Here is a 12947-nt window from a genome sequence, read left to right as displayed (position 1 = left end):
GGTTCCAGTTTTCTCATTTTTGAGAAAAGGTGGGTTAGTTCTTTTCACATCCACGACGACGATATATTTACGTGCACGTTCAATGTCACTGCGTCTTAGCTAACTGAGGTTATTAATATTTGAGGATTAAGAATTTATATTATAAGACATTAGTTATTACTTAAGAGTAAGTTTAAATCTTAATACAAGCAGTTCCCCCTTGGTAGTTTAAGGATCTCTTCTGGTTTCTCCAGATCACTTCACGGTTTTTTCATATTTGGGGGTCCATTGACAATATGAAACAATAAAACATCTTTAACGTGGTAGTTCATTTCTAATCCATTGCCTACTGTGGGAACCACTGTAACAGTATATAATCTAGAAAACACTTTAGGTCGTGTATATCTGTGTATATCTTCTGGTTTGGGATGACGAACAAACGATTTTTTATACCACTTAATTTTTGGTTTCACTCAAAAACTATGATAGGAACAATCCTTTTTACATTTCACATTTTACATTTACACGAATATAAATACCAGGGAGCAAGGGTCGGAGCGAGGATACAATCCATTGTTCTCCGTAGTGAGCACAACTTTACTATAGTATACTTTAGCTTTACTACAATAAAAGTTCAAAAGCAACACTATATAAAAGTCAAGGCTTATTAAAATGCCCCTCCCGCACCTAGGAGCGGCATTGACAGTCTAGTTTGTATGTCTTTATTTATATCATACCATTTACCTAGCTATTAAATAGATAAACAAATATTTACATAACGATCGATACAATAACCTGTATCCACTACGAAAAAGCTCGGCTTTTAGTATTTTCTTTTCGCTCTATACGAACTAACAACTATTACCCGCAAGATCTATTCTAATGATATAAACTTGATTGTCCTCTCTCTTTCACTTTTTGTTGTGGAGCGATTTGAACGATTCAATGGTGATGGCGGACAGTTGCATCCAAGACTCGCTTAGGTGATCGCTACTGCTATTTCACCTGTTGGCTACGTTTAGTAACAGTAATTAGATAATGTGAGCCGGTATCGCCGATATAATAACAACAAATTAATTGGTTGGTAGTCGGTGTGTTTGGTGTTTTCCGTGTGAACGTCATCGAGGAGGATTTCTGTACTAGAGTGTGTGATTTTGCATGTGCAAAGAAAATAGTTGAAAATTGGTGAGTCTTTTTAATTGGGTAATAGTTATTGTCACAGTTATTAATACTGTAAGTTGATAGTTTTTCTTATTCTGTCTATCATCTTAATATTTAGTTTTTTGTTTAAAAACTTTAGGGTCAGGTCAAAGAAGAAAGTCAGGACTTAGTAACCAGAGGGAATGGCTTAACAGACCTTGTGCATCCCTTTTTGGAGCAACCGTTAACAAAATTGGTATAGCTAATTTGACAGCCAGTGCACGATAATCGAGCATGGCATAGGAAGAAGATCCTTTTCCCTTATCATCCCCAAATTTTCTTCATTTAGTTTTACCCATTGTTAATGATTGTCAGTTTGTAGAACGAATTATTTAGTAATTTGTCTATGACGTAAGTCACAATGTCCTGCTTATGTCAGTTTTCTTATTGTCATGATTGGTTTTGTCATGTCTTTTCCACCTGATATGTTTTCGGAATTATTTTATAGCTGCACCGTCTCCTGTAGATACAGTTTATATAAACGACAGTAAATTTTCCCTTCAGAATCAGGAATAAAAGTTTTATGTGCTTTATACTCAGCGAGTTTGAAAATAAATGTTTGATAGCAGTCTTTAAAGCACAGTTGGTAATCACTAACGTGATGTCATAAACCATTTTAGAAAACTTTTCTCCTCTTTTATACTATGTTTTACGTGCTCGTCCGTTTCTTTGACGTTTCTGAATCCAAATTCCCGTTATTTCTGATCGTCTCCTCTGGTAAGGACCCCTTTTAGATTCGTCTTGAAGTAAATGTATTTCTTATTCTCTCCTTCATTTTCTCCTTGTCGTTCCTTCTTCTTTCTAGCTTGGGTGTTCCACTTGTAGGGGAATCCCATTTTTAAAATTGTTAATCGGTGGTCAGCGCCACATTCGTTTGATAGTAGGACTTTTGTTGACAATTTTGTAATCGATAATATAATGGATCTGACGTTTCTCATTGTTTGTATGTATATATTACGTGTATTTGTGTATGCCCTTATGCCTGAAGAACTCTATTCGGGCAGGGAAACATCGTGAGATGCACAAAAGCCAATAGACTAAGATGGGCAGGCCACGTGGTACGGAGTGATGACGACAGACTGATTAGCAATCTGTTTTGGGAGAGACCAGACGGTAGAAGATAGGCAGGAGAAGATGGAAGTAAGACCATGGGAAATAGTAGCACAGAATCGAATCCAATGGAAGACAATAATACTAAACGCGGCAAAGACTCACGAAGAGTTGTAAAAGCCAAAGATGATGATTACGCCTGAAGAAGCCGTTTGTAATTTTCCAAAACGGCCTGTTTTGCTATGATTTTGCCGTTTACCTGTTCTTCCATTTAGGTCCCCCACAAAATTATTATTTCTTGTTTTATCTCACTTTTTCGATCTCTTCTTGCAAGATGTCCATGAACTGGCTGTTCTACTACTGGACTGTTATCAGTAGAGACGTATGTTTCCAATATCATTATTTGTTTGCCATATATTTTCATATTGAGTTTTACTAATATGTAGTTAATTTATGTGTTACCATGATTGTCTTGTTTTTACCCCTCTTTCTAGCAAGATACAAACATATATTAAAATAAAAATGTGTACTGCATGCTTTCAAAATTAATACATAAAAAGTAAACGTCAACATCACTGAACAGAAGTTAAAATACTTTAATACAACAACAATACAAGTAAGAGTAAATGAAGCAGACTCATTGGTGATAGGAGCAGAATCCTTGATGATAGGAATAGCTGAAAACGAAATAAAATTCTAACGAGTTAGAAATTACACTTACCTATGATCCTATGAACAAATATAAACGAAAATAGGAAAGTATAGTATGGACTAACAAGTTTATAAATAAAAAACAGCGTTAAATAAGCTATATCCAATCATGTCTCAAGGAAATCAAAATTACATAATATTATCTAGAAGACAGTGGTGAGACCAACAGTGCCATATACAAGAAGACAGAGTTTAACCCAGGCAGAAGAGGGAAATATTAATATATGGGAAATAAAAAGTTTAAGAATTCTATGAATCAAAGGAGACACTACAGAAGCAGAACTAACACTAATATAAGGGATTTATATGGGGAACCTGCAATAAAGTCAAGAGACTAAAAGGATAGAACATTTGGCAGGTATAAGTGAAGAAAAGGTATCAAAGAAATGGAAGCAAACAGAGTGGGAAGTAACGTATTTGTCGAACGTCCTAAAAAATTAGTCAAGGATTGATTGAGGAGATGAAGAAGTATGGCGAGAAGAAAGGCGTTCAAAACTAGCAATTGATGGACAAATGTCGAACAAAATGTAAGATAATTGGCAAGCTATCAGCCTAAAAGGGCTGCGTTAGCATTACGAGTACATATTATGTGTTTCTATATTTTACATAAAAAATACGATTAAACTTTAAATTTCTATAACCAGAAAGCTTTGAATAGTCCTTGTAAATAAATAATAATTTTTTTAATGTTCAAGTAAACAATAAAAAATTGTAAAGGTGGTATAAAAAATCGTTGTTAAATACGTACTAAATAAATTTTATAGTTTTAGGATTCGGTAATTACTCAAGGAAAAGTTATGGATACGTAAAAAAAAGAACATTGTAAAGTGTCGTAACTTGTCACAAAAGTGTTTAAAAAAAATCAATACAGCTGTTTTGCATTCAACGGATCTTTCTCCACTAAATTATTTAAACCGGTGTACGATTATTTGAACCATCATCAGAACTATTATCGATTATATCAGAATTGCTAACAAAAGGGAGCCGAATGTTGCACGGATCACTGATTAACCATTTCAAAAATTCAGTTTCTCTACACGTTGAACACCCAAGTTAGAAATAAGGAGGAACCAGCAGATCAGCAGATTAGTACAGACAGGAACATGTATCAAACAAATGAACGGGGTTCTAGTGGATAAACAGATTACCAGAAATACAAAAAGAGAATATCGACGGTGAAAGTTTCCAATCTCCTATGTCAATTTTTGGATATTTTGTTTTGTTACCCTTAAATTAAAGAGAAATATGTAGTTTTACTGTTTACAAGCTCCTATGTCTTATTTCATATACGGCCATCCAGAAGCCAATTAATGTAATAACGACATAGGATCTTGTAAACAGTAAAAATATATACTCTCTTTAATTTAGGGTAGCAAAACAAAATAGCCAAAAATTGACATAGGAAGTTGGGAACTTTCACCATCGATATATAACACTTTGATACATAGTGTAATGACTTAGGGAGCAGAGAATTGGGTAGTGAACAAACTAAACAGGTCAAAAATTACCGCAACCAAAATGGGATTCATGAGAAAAAGCTGTAGACTAGCAAAATGGGATAGTATTAGAAATGAGGAGATGTCTCAGCTACATTGAAAATGTTTAATTTGGTATGCACACGTGAGAAGAGCAGGTCGTATAAGGCGAATAGAGATTTCGCATTAGAGCTTAATAGAAAAGAGAAAAAGAGGCAGACGCCGAAAATCATGGAGGGATGAAGTGGAAGAGCCATCTAAAGACGAGACTTCGGGGTGGAGAATGACAGGATTGAAAGAAATGGAGACTTTGGTTGAAAGAAGGAAGGCGGCGAAAATTTATATTTTTACACTGTTTTAGCAGATGTTAATATCATTGTTATATATTATTTTTGTCGAGGTTTTTAGAGATTTTTTCTGATTAAAACAGTTTCGTATTTTTATCAACCTTTCAGGTAAAAATTTTCAATTAGACCAGGTCGCATCTGTAAAAATATTAGTACATTTGGACGTTGAGAGGTGACTCAAATTTTTTTGCAGATATTGCTTGAAAATAAATCAAATAATAATATTTGAGTTATCCTCCCTCTCAAAAAGGTCCGGAACATTGTTTAAATAATCAAAATGTCAAAAAATGAAGGAAAAATTCGAATTTTTTCTTCGTTTTTTGATTATAACTTTAAAAGTATTCATTTCCGAGAAAAGTTGTACCGACATAAAAGTTGCGTAATTAAATTTCCTACAATATAGAGTTGGTTAACAATTTAAAAAATAGTCACCCTTTTTGCAAAATAGCAATAGTTGCGAAAAAAACCATACAAAAACAAGTATTCGCATTTTACGTTTTTCAACCATTTATGCTACACTTAGGACCTTCATATTTCACCCAGAAAAACTTTATAATACAGTAAAACAATATTGTAAATTTCGTTAAGATCGGTTTCATAGATTTTGCAAAATAAATTTTGCAATCCAGCTTTCGCAAAAAAATTGATTTTTTCAAAATGTTACAGGACTGAAAATAAAGCAGATAGCAAGTTGAAATTTTTTTTGAGTATAGAGGTGTACTGTACCTTTCATTAGCAATTTTGCAAAATTTAATCGATTAAGACCACGGCGTCAGGAATTTTTTTAAATAAACGATAAATATTGGTGCTACGCGCAGGACAGCGGATAGTTTGCTCTGATTGGACATTCCAATGACCTTTGATAATGATTGATACATTTTAATTTTTATTACATTTCGATATAAATAAATAAATTTGTTTATTGCAAAATAAAAACACATACTCTATCCTTTGAAATAAAACTTTAATTAGCAAAAACTTTCTTTGTTCATATATTTTATCTAAGAGAATAAAAGTTTATTATTTTTAAACATAATATGCAATTGTTTAGACAATATTTCACAAACAATAATAAAATTAGTTTGATTTTTGTGGAATTAAAATATTAAAATACAACAAAATATACAGTAAGAAAATAATATATTAGATAAAGATTGCAAGAAATTTTGGTGGAAATCAACTTGTGTGAATCGAACACCGCTGTCCTGCGCATAGCACCAAAAACTAATGTTTATTTAAAAAATTTCCTGACGCCGTGGTAATAAATCGGTTTTTATTTTGTAAATTGCAAATGAAAGGTACAGTACACTTCTATAAGCAAAAAAAATTCAACTTGCTATCTGCTTTATTTTCAGCCCTGTAACATTTTGAAAAAATGCATTTTTTTTGCGAAAGCTGGATTGCAAAATTTATTTTGCAAAATCTATTGAACCGATCTTAATGAAATTTATAGTATTGTTTTACTGTATCATAGAGTTTTTCTGAGTGAAATGTGAAGGTCCTAAGTGTAGCATAAATGGTTGAAAAACGTAAAATGCAAATACTTGTTTTTGTATGTTTTTTTCGCAATTATTGCTATTTTGCAACTAGGGTGACTATTTTTTAAATTTCTAACCAATTCTACATTGTAGGAAATTTAATTACGCAACTTTTATGTTAGTACAACTTTTCTCGGAAATGAATAATTTCAAAGTTATAATCAAAAAACGAAGACAAAAATCGAATTTTTTCTTAATTTTTTGACATTTTAATTATTTAAACAATGTTCCGGACCTTTTTGAGAGGGAGGATAACTCAAATATTATTATCTGATTTATTATCAAGCAATTTCTGCAAAAAAATTTGAGTCACCTCTCAACGTCCATCTCAAAACAGATGCGCCCTGGACTAAATATCCTGCTACGTTTTATAAAACGTTTCTACGTTTTTTTTTTATTTTTTAACATCTTTACCAGTTTGACAAAAAAACACATCCAAATTTCATCTTTTTTTTTAATAATCTTTCAGTTAAGTCTAACAAAAATTTCACGTTTTTGACGTGCGCCTCTATTCTAGTTAATTAAGTTATCCAAAGGCATTAAAAAACTGCATTTTACAGTAAGAAACAAATTAAATAAGCTTAATTAAAGCATTTCAACTAAAACAGTGCTTTCTTTCACATTGTCGACGTATTTGACACTTTTATGCTGTGTTTTTTCAGAATTTAATCACTATTTATTATTTATTTTTCAGTTTATATTATATTTTTATTACTTAACTATACTACTAATAATTACACTTTCCTACATCATTCCTAAAAGTCATGTCTATGAATTTCCATGTATTAAATTCTTCTAACAGTAAATTTGCCTGATTGTGTCTAGGCTGATTAATTCGACATGTGCTGACCCAAAATGATGGCTGCTGCATCTCAAAAGTATGTGTACCTAATTGCACGCAGAATATATTTTTTACCGACATCTTCGACATAAACAAACGAGTTTGATAGGAGTAAGTGTGTTAGTTCATGAAACGAGAGGAATGTCCCGTTCTTCACCACAAATAGAGATGCGTAGCGAAAATTAGGAACGGATCTTTGACACAAGATCAATGTACATTACATAGTTACTAGATCTCGTCCAAGTTTTCAAAGTTGAAAGTTTTAATCACGAATAAGTCTAAAAGTATTGATTTTTTACTTAGAATATATTTTATAAAGGTTCTAACCCCCTCTGTTGAGGTAGATACTTATTCTTTATTTACTGTTAAAATTTCAAGAAAATCAATGCATATTCTCTTTGAAAGACATTTGAAATTCATAGCGCTCTAAGGACATGAAAGGAGCGTGTTGGTTCACATTTTTTTGCCACGAATTGAATAAAAAGATCGATACTCAATACAAGTGCTCATTGCTGATAATAAACGCATTCGCATTTTCCGAAAATTACTGGGCAAGTTTTTGAAATGACCTCTACAAATCCAAAACCGAACAGCAGTCCAAACAATCGATATAAGCCTGTTCTACAGCTTCGGTGTTTTGGTGTCCAAAGATATCCGGATAAACTATTCCAAAAAACATAATTAAGGAATAATACTTTCACCTTCTTATGAGACTACTCGCATTATAAAAGAGTCTTTTCCCTGAAGATAATACACCTACCCACAAAATTGTCGTGGTAATGGGAAAATTTCGGGATCTGCACTGTGAAGTTCTAGAACATCCATCTACGTACCAGATTTGGTTCCCTCGGACTTCTGTTTATTCTCAAAGACGAAATTTCCAATATCAGTCGCTTTTTGTCCATTTTAGCAGCTTTTGAATATTTTCTAGCACTTCCAGAAGCACACTAAGGAGATTAGAGTTATCCGAAGAGAATCCTCGTACTGGAATAGCCAGGATCAAATGTATTGATATCAGAGTATATTATGTTGAAATACTGTGTGTTTACTTTTAAATTAGATATAGGAGTACACCCAATAAATTGCAACACTGCTTCTCCGCTACCCACACTCGAGTCCGCGGACTTTTTCAGTCATTCGTCGATTCTACAGTGGCAATGCAACCCATTCCCATGAGCAATGTTGCCGATTTTAGCGTTTCCTTCAACCACATATATAGCGATACGCTTTAATTACTATTTTTGCTAATTTTATTTTCTTAATTTTTAATAACTTTTCTCAAAACGAAACAACATTAGTCATTTAAAACTCACATGTAATATACAAACCATATGTCGACAAGGGCCGTTAATTTCTAGAAACCAAAATGTATCCCTAAACAGATTGTATAAAATTAATGTTTTTTTTTTTCAAGGAAACACTAATGGATTACTATGTCAGATTGCCACACTCTTTATGTCAATTTCTTAAAATACAAAAAGGTTCTCATCTTTAACGACTATCTCGAGTCGATAGCATCAAGAAAGATATCGACATCATGGACTTAGCTCTCGTACAAGAAACAGATCCAGAACTGCAAACTTAAGTGAGAAAACATCACTGTAAATGAAGAAAATACGCTTTTCTGAACAAAACGTGAGTTTGTACCGTGACATATCAACATCTACAGCCAGACCATTTGTACCGAAACCACTTCGAATGGCAATTTTTCGCACCATGTATAACCTAGCACATGCCGGAATCAACAGAGCTCTGTGAAGATGATCACACAGCGATATGTTTGGCCATATATTAAATCAGGTGTGAGGAAATGGACTCGAGCGTGTCTACAGTGCCAAAAATCGAAAATATCGCGCCATATTGTTTCACCTACTGGAAGTTTTCTACCACCTTCCAGCCGATTCGAACATGTTCACATAGACATTATAGTGGAAAACAGATACTGTCTAACATGCGTCGACCGTTTCACACGTTGTTGCCCAGAAGCTTCCCCATGCCTAATCAAGAAGCAGACACATGGAGTAGCCAGTACATTTTTTTTCTGGTTGGATAGCTCGTTTCGGTACTCCCAAGCGCATCACAGCAGGTCAAGGCCGGCAATTCGAATCGCATCTCTTCAAATCAGTCTGAACTGGAACTACCCATTTAAGGACAACCGCCTATCATCCTCAAGCAAATGGTGTGGTAGAAAGGTTTCATCGACAGTTAAAAGCAGCGATTCGATATCATGAAAATATCCGATGGACCGAAAGCCTACCTTCAGTGTTACTGGGCATACGAGCAGCGTGGAGAGAAGATTTAGGTATTTTGCGTGGAGAGAGAACCATTGTGTTTGCCAGGAGAACTATTGTTTTCGTCGCAAAGAAACACCGACGACAGTGCTCACATTTACTTAAAAACGTTTCGAAACCATTTCGAAAATCTCCGTCCTAAGCGACCGTCGCATCATGGATCCAAAAGCACCTTCATTTTCAAAGACATGAAAACCACCTCTCACGTTTTCGTCCGCCGTGATACAATCAAAAGCAGCTTAGAAAACCCATATCACGGTCCTTTTCCAGTTATTAAGCGAGGTGACAAGACTTTTGTCGTACGTGTAAATGGAAAAGAAACAACAATTTCCATAGACAGATTGAAAACGGACGAGACAGAAAAAATGACAGTATCCAGCGAAACAAACCGAAGAGAAAAGCAAGATTTACCGGAAGTTATCAAGAAAGTGTCGGTCAACAGTGAATTCAGTGATTTTCTTTTTCTCCTCGTATAAACAGTGCGTTGTTTTATTTTCTGTTATTCTCAATTTTCATCATATGTTTAATATTATGTATTACCTATCATCTTATTCTCTCGAACGGGGGTGTATAGCGATACACTTTAATTACTATTTTTGCTAATTTTATTTTCTTAATTTTTAATAACTTTTCTCAAAACGAAACAACATTAGTCATTTAAAACTCACATGTAATATACGAATCATATGCCGACAAGGGCCGTTGATTTCGAGAAACCAAAATGTATCCCTAAACAGATTGTATAAAATTAATGTTTTTTTCAAGGAAACACTAATGGATTACGACGTCAGATTGCCACACTCTTTATGTCAACTTCTTAAAATACAAAAAGGTTCTTATCTTTTAAAATACAGATGCAGTAATTTATGGCCCTTCTGGCCATTATCGCAAAGCCGCAAACCAGTTGACATAATAGTTGGTGGTCCGGCAAGTCAGTCTCTACACAGCATGCGAACGATGCAGACACACCCTCGCTCCCACTAATAATACCCTTTCGAGATATAAGCAAACACGCTTGTTTACCCAAAATAAATAAATATATTACTGTTCGTTGTTACACTTATTTTTAATTAATTCCGTCAACACACACCACCGGAATACATATCTCTAATCGGAAACTAAAACTATGGTATACAGCTTCATTGAAAACAGAAATTGTATTTTTCAATATCAGGCTACCCAGTTTTGAGCTCACCCACATATTTGAGCATCTCAACTCTAAAGAAAAAATATTATTGCTGTGACATTTTGAAGTGAATACTTCTTATTTTATGCTAAGGATATAAAAGGGCGTAACAATTCTCTCGAATTGTAGCTAAAACGTATACAACGTCGCGAACAACTCTCAAAAGCAAACACAATAAAGTTCTTGTCAGAGCCTTTTTTCAGAGCCTCATTAATTTTGACGTTATAATATATATGATTTCAAGAATGTGGAGAATTATTGTATGACATTTTACTTAAATCTGACAGTCGTCATAATCGTAATCAGCCATATATGAAAAGGTTATTGCATTATCTAAAACAAATGTTATAAATATGTCTAATCACAGATTTTGTCACTTCCAACTTAATGCATTAGAAAGAAATCGAAAAACTGTGACGCTCTCAAAGAACTTACCCAGTAGTTTCTTTGCTCTAGATTTCCCAAAAATACTAATATATTATATATAATTAATACGTTGCTTTATACTATGAAATTTAACTTTATAAACCAATGAATAAAAACATACTATGGAGTGGAGGAATATGGAATGAATAAAAAAATATTTCTCCGAATTCGCAATATCCTTTAACTATGTAATGATCCAAAAATCTCTATATTCAACACCTTTTTAAATGTATTTCTCCAGTTGTTTAGTATTTTTGTATGATATAAGAGAGCATATTTTATTACATAATATACACAGTTAAGAAGGCTTATTATATTGTTCGCAACCATCTACTAACAAAATTCTGTTTGTGACAAAAGATTTGCCTATTGAATGATCCAAGGATTCGATTCGTTTCACCTACCTCTACTCCACTCTATGTACACCAAAGGTTACACATTTTTTGTCTAATGTACCGGTAATAGTGAATAGTTGATAAAAGTATGTTAAAAAGTTCGTGAATGATGTTGCTGGTTTTTTTCTTGATTGAACGAATGAAAAGTGCATTGAGGACTGAGTTTTAAACCTATATTGCTAGCAGATTCGAAACTATAAAGAAGTATTGAAACTAGCTATACACTGTAGCTATAGAACATTGGCATGTAAAAACAAATCCATTAAGAATATTTTAATTTAAATTTTAACTACTTTTAATTGCTAACGCACTGATTGTTCATATTTTTATTTGTTTTTTAGTTAATTTTATCTTGTGGCAAATATTAAGTTGACTTCAACCCAATTGTAGGTTAAATGCATTGAACTTTTGATTTTAAGTAACCCCGTAGGAACAAATCAAGTGCTGTAAGAGCTGGAGATCTTGGGATTAGGGTCCAATATCTACAGTTTTACTGATTTACTGTTCTATGTAGAAGTTTGCTTTATTAGAAAAAAGGATTTGGCGAATGAAGCGTGGATTTTGATTACAAAAATCTTGCATTATTTCGCAAAACTACATTCGGCGGTCGGAATCATCCTTATTGATGTCGTGGACATTATATATTTGCCTGGAATTATTTTGAGGATTCTCTGCCACACTTAATAATACATTAAGGTTTATATTATCATTTTTATTGGTACACGACCAGCATTTCCAGCGTGTTTCACTTATCGGTACACGTTACAATCTGCCATATTGGGACCGTGCAAGTTCGGAAAAGCGACACCTGGTTTCTACGCTCTGCAACTTTATTCGCACTTTTAATTATATTGGCCAATCATATGGTCCTGGTTGCTAGATAATTGTCAAGGCCATAGTCCAAAAAAATAATAAGAAGAAAAAATAAGATTTAAGTTATGTTATTAAAACGTAAACAATTGTATGTAGAGTTGCAATATTTCTACGCTATTCGCTCACGGTCGTTTCTTGTATCCCCTCCAAGTACTTGCACACCGCGAATACATTTTTATTATGTCTTTATTACGTTATACATAATCTAATAAATCTATTCGCTCCGTGCGTGACCATGGTGGGGCTACACGAAACTATGCCAGCTCCCGTAGCGGCGAAATATAATAACTTTGGCGAATAATGATTGGATAACAATTGTTTTCAATAGATATTTCGCTTACCTTATTATTGCCGTTTTAATTTTTATTATTTATATCTTCATACTGACTTTCTTTCCTTCCCCGATCTGGTGGTATATTCCTATCGTCATCTATTTCCATTTGAGTTACACACACAATACAAAATTAATAGTTCAATAGATCCAGCTAATGTTAAAATGTGGTACTAATAATGTTTATTCACACTGCCTAATTGCTTTCGATGTACACTTAATTAATGTTAACACCGACAACTAAACTATAACGAAAAAGTGAAGAAAAATCCTTAAAATTGATATTTTCTTCAGAGAACTTCTA

At 33.5% G+C, this 12947-nt stretch overlaps 1 protein-coding gene across 5 annotated transcripts in view; it reads left to right on the top strand.

Moving 5' to 3' along the window:
• The window catches only part of LOC114338747 (trafficking kinesin-binding protein milt), a 318823-nt gene that overhangs the window by 123142 nt on the left and 182734 nt on the right, over positions 1–12947 (top strand). Inside the window, exon 1 of one of the 5 annotated variants that reach the window (XM_050647319.1) lies at positions 1147–1164. The exons of the other annotated variants lie outside the window; for them this stretch is intronic. The gene's annotated coding sequence lies outside the window, so the exon portion shown is untranslated. Of the gene's footprint in view, positions 1–1146; positions 1165–12947 lie in introns of those variants that run through there. 5 annotated transcript variants of the gene reach the window in all.

Source organism: Diabrotica virgifera, chromosome 3 (genome assembly GCF_917563875.1).
Source record: "Diabrotica virgifera virgifera chromosome 3, PGI_DIABVI_V3a".
Classification (NCBI taxonomy): domain Eukaryota; kingdom Metazoa; phylum Arthropoda; class Insecta; order Coleoptera; family Chrysomelidae; genus Diabrotica; species Diabrotica virgifera.
Note: the sequence above shows the minus strand (reverse complement) of the source record. Positions and strands in the feature narration are given on the sequence as shown.